Consider the following 8336-nt stretch of genomic DNA (forward strand, 5'->3'; position numbering starts at 1 on the left):
GGAGATAAAAATAGTGAAACATAGGTATTCAAAAACATTGGAGGTAAACTGGGCTTAAGTAGGCATATTTTCAGAATGGCTGAAATTTTGGGCTTTAATATTAAATGACACTAATGTGTCACATTATAAATGACATGCTATGTCACATTATTATGTGCCATGCACTGACCAGGTGCTTAAGAATTTCCTCTTATTTCCTTATTTTGTGGAATAAAGAATTAAGCATCAAAAATGTCAAGTAAGTTGTCCAAATATCCAAAGCTATTAATAAATTAAATTGCAAAATACAAAAAAAAAAAATTCATTCCAGCATTTTAAAATAGAAAGCTGCCTTAATTATAAGGAAACTGCTCTGTGTGTGAAGTCGCTTCAGTCATGTCTGACTCTTTGCAATTCTATGGACTATAACCCACCAGGCTCTTCTGTCCAAGGGATTCTCCAGGCAAGAATACTGGGGTGGGTTGCCATGTCCTTTTCCAGGAGATCTTCCTGACCCAGGAATCAAACCCACATCTCTTTACGTATCTGGCATTGGCAGCCAGATTCTTTACGACTAGTGCCGCCTGGGAAGCCTGGAAAACTGGCCTACCCCTGTGTCATAGCAGTGTAAAACCTCAGGGTCCAGCATTGTACCTGCTATATTACGTGCACACAACATTCACATTACCGAAGAATTAAAATGAAGAAAACGAAAAAATAATGGAACAAATATGGAGGAAGCGTTTATGTCTTTGTTGGTAACATAGAATCATCATTAAAATCCTTAAAATCAAAATTCCTATTAAGCTTTTCCCTCCAATAGTCTATATCTAAGTGATACTGTTTTGGAAAATCTTAACCAAACTTCACAGAAATATATCCAAATGAAAAACAAGAGTATTTTTAGATAAATGGATATCATTCACCATGAACTTTTGTGGCATTATTAAGACAACTTGCTGCTGCCTTTTTTTTCCTTTTAACTTCCTGACTTTGAATTATATTAGAGGAACTGGTACCCCTCTCCAGTACTCTTGCCTGGAAAATCCCATGGACGGAGGAGCCTGGTAGGCTGCAGTCCATGGGGTCGCTAGGAGTCGGACAGGACTGAGCGACTTCACTTTCACTTTTCACTTTCACGCACTGGAGAAGGAAATGGCAACCCACTCCAGTGATCTTGCCTGGAAAATCCCAGGGACGGGGGAGCCTGGTAGGCTGCCATCTATGGGGTCACACAGAGTCGAACACAACTGAAGTGACTTAGCATAGCATAGCATAGAGGAACTGAATCCTGGACATCTGAGTTTTTTCCTATGGTTTTCTAGATTTTATATTTTCCAATTTATATGTTAATATCACTAGCTATTCTATATGTATCTTTTTAAAAGTGAAGTCATCCAAGGAAGAAAAGGTATAATATTTGTAGTTGAATGAGAAGAAATTTCATTGTTTATGTTTTCATACAAAATAGAATTGTCTTTAGTTGTAGAAATGGAACTCTATGTTTCTCTCTCTATTTCTCTCTCACCACTGTTTTTTTTTTTCATAAAGTCATGTTCAAAGTCTAAAATTAGAGACACAACAATTTCTGAACAGAAAAAAAAGGCTTCTTCCAAGCCATTACGAGTCACAATTCACTTGTTCACACCTTTCTCTGTCCCCGTAAAACTTCCTGTACTCACCCTATTCAGAAGGTCTTTGCCATATGATTCATGTGTAAACATGCACTAAGCTGTAGATTAATTACGTCATTTATAATTTGAATTATGAATGCCTTAACATTTGCCTTTTAATTTAGTTCATGGATATATTCACCCGAAGAAGGGCTAATGTGACATCTCCAAAAAAACTGCAGTCACAGGGGAAAAGTCAGAAAATAGAACAACAGGTCAGATAAGAGGTTAAGTTAGATGAACTTAGCAGATACGCTTAGGCCATGGTGATGGTTGTAGCCGTGCAGAGCCTGACCGCCCAGGCATCCAAAGTGCTGTGCTGTCCTGCCAGCCCGCAGCCCTGGCTGGCCAGGTTCTGCTGGTCATGGTGCTGGGCCAGCAAGGTGCAAGCCCTGAGGAGATGTTCGCCGTGTGCACTAGGTGGGGAGCTGGGAGGATGCCCCAGGCGTGCAAGCAACAGCGCCTCACACACCTGAGCCAGGAGGAGAAGGTGCTGCAGAGGAAACTAAAAGACAGAGTAGCAGCTCAGACAGCCAGAAACCAAAAGAAAGCTCAGATGAGTGAGCTGAAACAACAAATGGTAGATAAGGGAGAAGAAAACTAGAAACTTTGCTAGAAAATTAGCTTTTACAAGATAAAACTCCTGGCCTCGTTTGTAGTTGAGAACCAGAAGTTAAGACAGCTCCTGGGGATGGATGACTGAAGAGGAAGCAGAGACCAGGGGGAATGGAGCCAGGCCAGTGGCCTCCTCTGCTGAGTCCACAGCAGGTGCAGAACCAGTCGTTACCCCTCCAGAACATTCCCGGTGGATTCTCACGGTGTTGACTGTTCAGATTCTGAGTCTGATATCCTGTTTGACACTTTCTTCAACTTGGACCCAGTCATATTCCTCAGATGTCCTTCCCCAGAGTCTGCCAGACTGGAGTAGCCCCCATATGCGGACTCAGAAGGACCCAATTCCTTACTGACTTCCCCTTGTCCATCTCTGAGGATGTCATCAGCCAAGCTGAAAGCCATTAATGAACTGATTTGCTTTGACCACGTATGTATAAAGGACTTAGTCTTAGAGATACCCTCTGAGATAGAGAGCCAAGTTAATGTGGTAGTGAAGATTGAAGAAGCACCTTTCAGTCCCTCAGAAAAAGATCACCCTGAATTCACTGTCTCAGTGAAGGAAGAATTTGTAGAAGATGACTTCATTCCAAAGCTGGATATCTCAGATCCACTTTCAATCAGCCACTGCCTAAAGCCATCTTCCTGCCTACTGGATGCTTGTGGTGACTGTAGCTATGACGGTTCCCCTTCTCTCTTGAGTGACAGGTCCTCTCTGACCATTCTTGGGAAGACCCTTTTGCCAGTGAACTCTTCCCCTGGCTGATTAGTGTCTAAAGAGTGATCCAATATTGACCCTCTTTTCTTGACAATTACACAGCCTGGAGGACAGCACAGAGGCCTGTGCTTCATCCAAAAAGCCAAAGCACAGGGTGTATGGTCCTAGATAATTCCTCAAAAGTATTGTTTCAAAACTCATCAGATCAGATCAGATCAGATCAGTCGCTCAGTCGTGTCTGACTCTTTGTGACCCCATGAATCACAGCACGCCAGGCCTCCCTGTGCATCACCAACCCCCAGAGTTCACTCAGACTCACGTCCATCTAGTCAGTGATGCCATCCAGCCATCTCATCCTCTGTCGTCCCCTTCTCCTCCTGCCCCCAATCCCTCCCAGCATCAGAGTCTTTTCCAATGAGTCAACTCTTTGCATGAGGTGGCCAAAGTACTGGAGTTTCAGCTTTAGCATCATTCCTTCCAAAGAAATTCCAGGGCTGATCTCCTTCGGAATGGACTGGTTGGATCTCCTTGAGGTCCAAGGGACTCTCAAAAGTCTGCTCCAACACCACAGTTCAAAAGCATCAATTCTTCGGTGCTCAGCCTTCTTCACAGTCCAACTCTCACATCCATACATGACCACAGGAAAAACCATAGCCTTGACTAGATGAATCTTGGCTGGCAAAGTAATGTCTCTGCTTTTGAATATGCTATCTAGGTGGTCATAACTTTCCTTCCAAGGAGTAAGAATCTTTTAATTTCATGGCTGCAGTCACCATCTGCAGAGATTTTGGAGCCCAGAAAAATAAAGTCCGACATTGTTTCCACTGTTTCCCCATCTATTTCCCATGAAGTGATGGGACTGGATGCCATGATCTTTGTTTTCTGAATGTTGAGCTTTAAGCCAACTTTTTCACTCTCCACTTTCACTTTCATCAAGAGGATTTTGAGTTCCTTTTCACTTTCTGCCATAAGGGTGGTATCATCTGCATATCTGAGGTTATTGCTATTTCTCCCAGCAATCTTGATTTCAGCTTGTGTTTTTCCAGTCCAGTGTTTCTCATGATGTACTCTGCATGTAAGTTAAATAAACAGGGTGACAATATACAGCCTTGACGTACTCCTTTTCATATTTGGAACCAGTATGTTTTTCCATGTCCAGTTCTAACTATTGCTTCCTGACCTGCATACAAATTTCTCAAGAGGCAGATCAGGTGGTCTGGTATTCCCATCTCTTTCAGAATTTTCCACAGTTTATTGTGATCCACAGAGTCAAAGGCTTTGGCATAGTCAACAAAGCAGAAATAGATGTTTTTCTGAAACTCTCTTGCTTTTTCCATGATCCAGCGGATGTTGGCAATTTGATCTCTGGTTCCTCTGCCTTTTCTAAAACCAGCTTGAACATCTGGAAGTTCACGGTTCACATATTGCTGAAGCCTGGCTTGGAGAATTTTGAGCATTACTTTACTAGCGTGTGAGATGAGTGCCATTGTGCGGTGGTTTGAGCATTCTTTGGCATTGCCTTTCTTTGGGATTGGAATGAAAACTAACCTTTTCCAGTCCTGTGGCCACTGCTGAGTTTTCCAAATTTGCTGGCATATTGAGTGAAGCACTTTCACAGCATCATCTTTCAGGACTTGGAATAGCTCAACTGGAATTCTATCACGTCCACTAGCTTTGTTCGTAGTGATGCTTTCTAAGGCCCACTTGACTTCACATTCCAGGATGTCTGACTCTAGGTCAGTGATCACACCATCGTGATTATCTGGTTCATGAAGATCTGTTTTGTACAGTTCTTCTGTGTATTCTTGCCATCTCTTCTTAATATCTTCTGCTTCTGTTAGGTCCATACCATTTCTGTCCTTTATTGAGCCCATCTTTGCATGAAATGTTCCTTTGGTATCTCTGATTTTCTTGAAGAGATCTCTAGTCTTTCCCATTGTGTTGTTTTCCTCTATTTCTTTGCATTGATTGCTGAAGAATGCTTTCTTATCTCTTCTTGCTATTCTTCGGAACTCTGCATTCAGATGTTTATATCTTTCCTTTTCTCCTTTGCTTTTCGCTTCTCTTCTTTTCACAGCTATTTGTAAGGCCTCCCCAGACAGCCATTTTGCTGTTTTGCATTTCTTTTCCATGGGGATGGTCTTGATCCCTGTCTCCTGTACAATGTCACAAACCTCTGTCCATAGTTCTTCGGGCACTCTGTCTATAAGATCTAATCTCTTGAATCTATTTGGCACTTCCACTGTATAATCATAAGGGATTTGATTTAAGTCATACCTGAATGGTCTAGTGGTTTTCCCTACTTTCTTCAATTTAAGTCTGAATTTGGCAATAAGGAGTTCATGGTCTGAGCCACAATCAGCTCCTGGTGTTGTTTTTGCTGACTGTATATAGCTTCTCCATCTTTGGCTGCAAAGAATATAATCAGTCTGATTTCGATGTTGACCATCTGGTGATGTCCATGTATAGAGTCTTCTCTTGTGTTGTTGGAAGAGGGTGTTTGTTATGACCAGTGCATTTTCTTGGCAAAACTCTTTCAGTCTTTGCCCTGCTTCATTCCGTATTCCAAGGCCAAATTTGCCTGTTACTCCAGGTGTCTCTTGACTTCCTACTTTTGCATTCCAGTCCCCTATAATGAAAAGGACATCTTTTTTGGGTGTATGGTCCTAGTTAATTCCTCAAAAGTATTGGTTCAAAACTCATAGGTCACCCCAAGTATTGTCTTTTGATATTCAGAGGTCTAGGGTATGCAGATACATTACTATAATCAGAATTACAGCTTCTGAGGGTGTACCTTTATCTTAAGGGCAGTGATTTTCCCTGAAGTACTTACACAAGGGTCCCTGGACCAGTGTCTTAGACATGGAATTAATGAACAGCCCTCTATCATTTCTCTTTCCCTTTCTCAGCATTCCAGACTTGCCTCCAATTTTAGGTCCTTTGGTTTGCTTCTGCAAGCAGAATACCTACCAGAGGGGGCTCCTTTTCCCCCATGTACAGTTCAAGTAAATATCAAGAATGTTTTGTAAATTATAGAAATTTGTTATATAAATACTTGATGGAATCTTTCCCTGCAAATGTAACTTTTGGAAGGTGCTTTCTCTGCTTATTTAAAACTACCTGTGCAATTAAAAAGTACAATGAAGAAAAAAAAAAGATGAAACCAACACTATCAGGAGAAATACCTTCCACCTAGGAAAAGTTGTCCCAGAGAATGACATCTGTCAAAACTTCTGGGACTGGGTACCTGTGTTTTTTGATAACCCTAGTCTTTGTGCTTTTCCACTAAAGTTTTTAAATCCTTTTTTTTTTAATTTCTAGAGCCTGTTATGAATCATTTTATAGATCAAAGCAGAAAGGGAAAACGATCAGCAGTTTATCAAATATATTAGAAAATATAGAAATTCTCAAGATATGTATCAGTCTAAAAGGAAATTACTTCTCAAAAGTAAACACTTGCAAGTGAACATTTGCCTTCCTAAATCACCAAGAACCAACTTTATTGAATCAGCTGGAGCAGTGTTTCATTATTTTCCTGTTGATCAGAATTTCATTAAGCTGTTCTTTAATGCTCCATGACTTTGTTTGCTCTGGATTTACATTGCTCAACCATATCCCTTAAACTTAATTAAGTTTATTTGTTCATGCTTTGTACACTTTTCTTTGTTCTGCAGCAAAAGCAGGTAAAAATCAAGGGACACTCCTTCATCTGTGAAGCTGTCAGTCCGTCATGACTTGAATATTGATTTTGGGGGAGGTTGTGACATTCCCTAGGTGAGCATGTCAGGCTTGTTGACAGAAAGTTCTCTCCTTAATTGAATATGATGCCTGTATGGGAAGTGATGAAGTATGTCAGTGATGTATAAGTTTTCTCTACCACTGGGTGTGCAGTAGAGGGTAATGATATTCCATTGTGTACTGACCAAACTCCACATGCCTTGTCTTATTACTTCAGTATTTTTTCTACTAAAGACTTCAGAGCAATACAATTATTCATCCAAGAGATGATTATGCATTAAAAAAACTTGAAGCATGAAATATCAGATGGGGATAGTCATAAGTGTTTTGCCACATGAGTGATAATTTTAATTTGGTCGCTAAACTTTCAGTGTAGTTTTACTCATCTGTAATATGGGGGTAGTGATCATCCTTCCTATCATTAACTACTTTTCAACAGTATTGTAAAGATTACTTTATGTTCTTAAATGGCTTTTCAAATAAAAAATGCAGAGTGTAAATGTTAGTTTCTAAATCGTATCCCTTCCTGGTCAGAACTAGTTTTTTTCTCTGGTTAACATCTAAAATGCTGCATGAGAAGAAATAAAATTTTAGTTAGCTTTGAAAGAGAGATTACACCTTAAACTTACACAATTTTTACATGCCAATTTTTTCTCTATTTGAAAAAAGAAAGATACACTTCTCAGTACTTTATAAAAATAAACAAAAAGGGGTTTGCTACAATAATGTAACAATTACATTATCTAAATCATTACTTTGTCACTTATGGATTTCTGATACAAAAAAAAAAAAAAATACCCTGTATACTGATTTTCAGCCTACCAAATTGCATTCTTTGCACTAAGTTATACAAATTTGCTTAAAATCATTTCTTCTGATAATGAATGCAAAAATATTCTGAGGAAACATTTTGTAGAGTCTGGATTTCTCAAGCTTTCATTTGGCTCAAATATACATTTAAGTGATTGGTCACTAAGGCCTCTGGCTATTTCATATCTGGCAAAATTATAAGGTACAGATTCTCATAAATATGAATAAAAACAGGAGAAGTGATTTCTGGATGTGCTGGTGCCCCTGATTAATCATTAACATTGCTTTGCAGCTAAGCAACAGGATCGGGTGTTAAGAACCTAAAGCATCCAACAGCCTGATCTCCCAACTCCTTGCATGAGTGAAGGAATGTCTGTTATGTTTCCTAATGTCAGTTAGGTTCATGATATGAGATCTGACTAGAAATAGGGAAGAAGGCACTTGCCTTGTACTCTGTCTTGAAATGCCCTCCCCACTGAACCCTCTCCTCCTTTATACTTCTGTTTCAGTCTTTAGATTTAAACTCTGTAATCAGTTCCCCAGGCCATCCATTCCTCAGGAAATTCTACACAGCTTGTCTGTTTTGCTTCTGTGAATATGTCCTCTTGGTCCACTCCTTTTCAGTCTTTTTTCTATATCCCAATCCAGCTGAATGAAATTTAAACCCTTTATCTTGGCATTTAAAGCACACTGTCTGCAATACCCTATAGCTGACTTACTGTCTCCACTTACCTGACACAGAGGCATCTGAAACTTAACATGGAAAATAGCAACAGTAAATGCATTCTCCCACCTCCTCTATCTGT

The 8336-nt window shown here is 40.0% G+C and overlaps 1 pseudogene; it reads left to right on the forward strand.

The window, feature by feature from the left end:
* Window positions 1–1915: 1915 nt before the first annotated feature.
* LOC104997566 lies at window positions 1916–3041 on the forward strand (annotated as a pseudogene).
* Window positions 3042–8336: the final 5295 nt, after the last annotated feature.

This window comes from Bison bison, unplaced genomic scaffold (genome assembly GCF_000754665.1).
Source record: "Bison bison bison isolate TAMUID 2011002044 unplaced genomic scaffold, Bison_UMD1.0 scf7180017864310, whole genome shotgun sequence".
Classification (NCBI taxonomy): domain Eukaryota; kingdom Metazoa; phylum Chordata; class Mammalia; order Artiodactyla; family Bovidae; genus Bison; species Bison bison.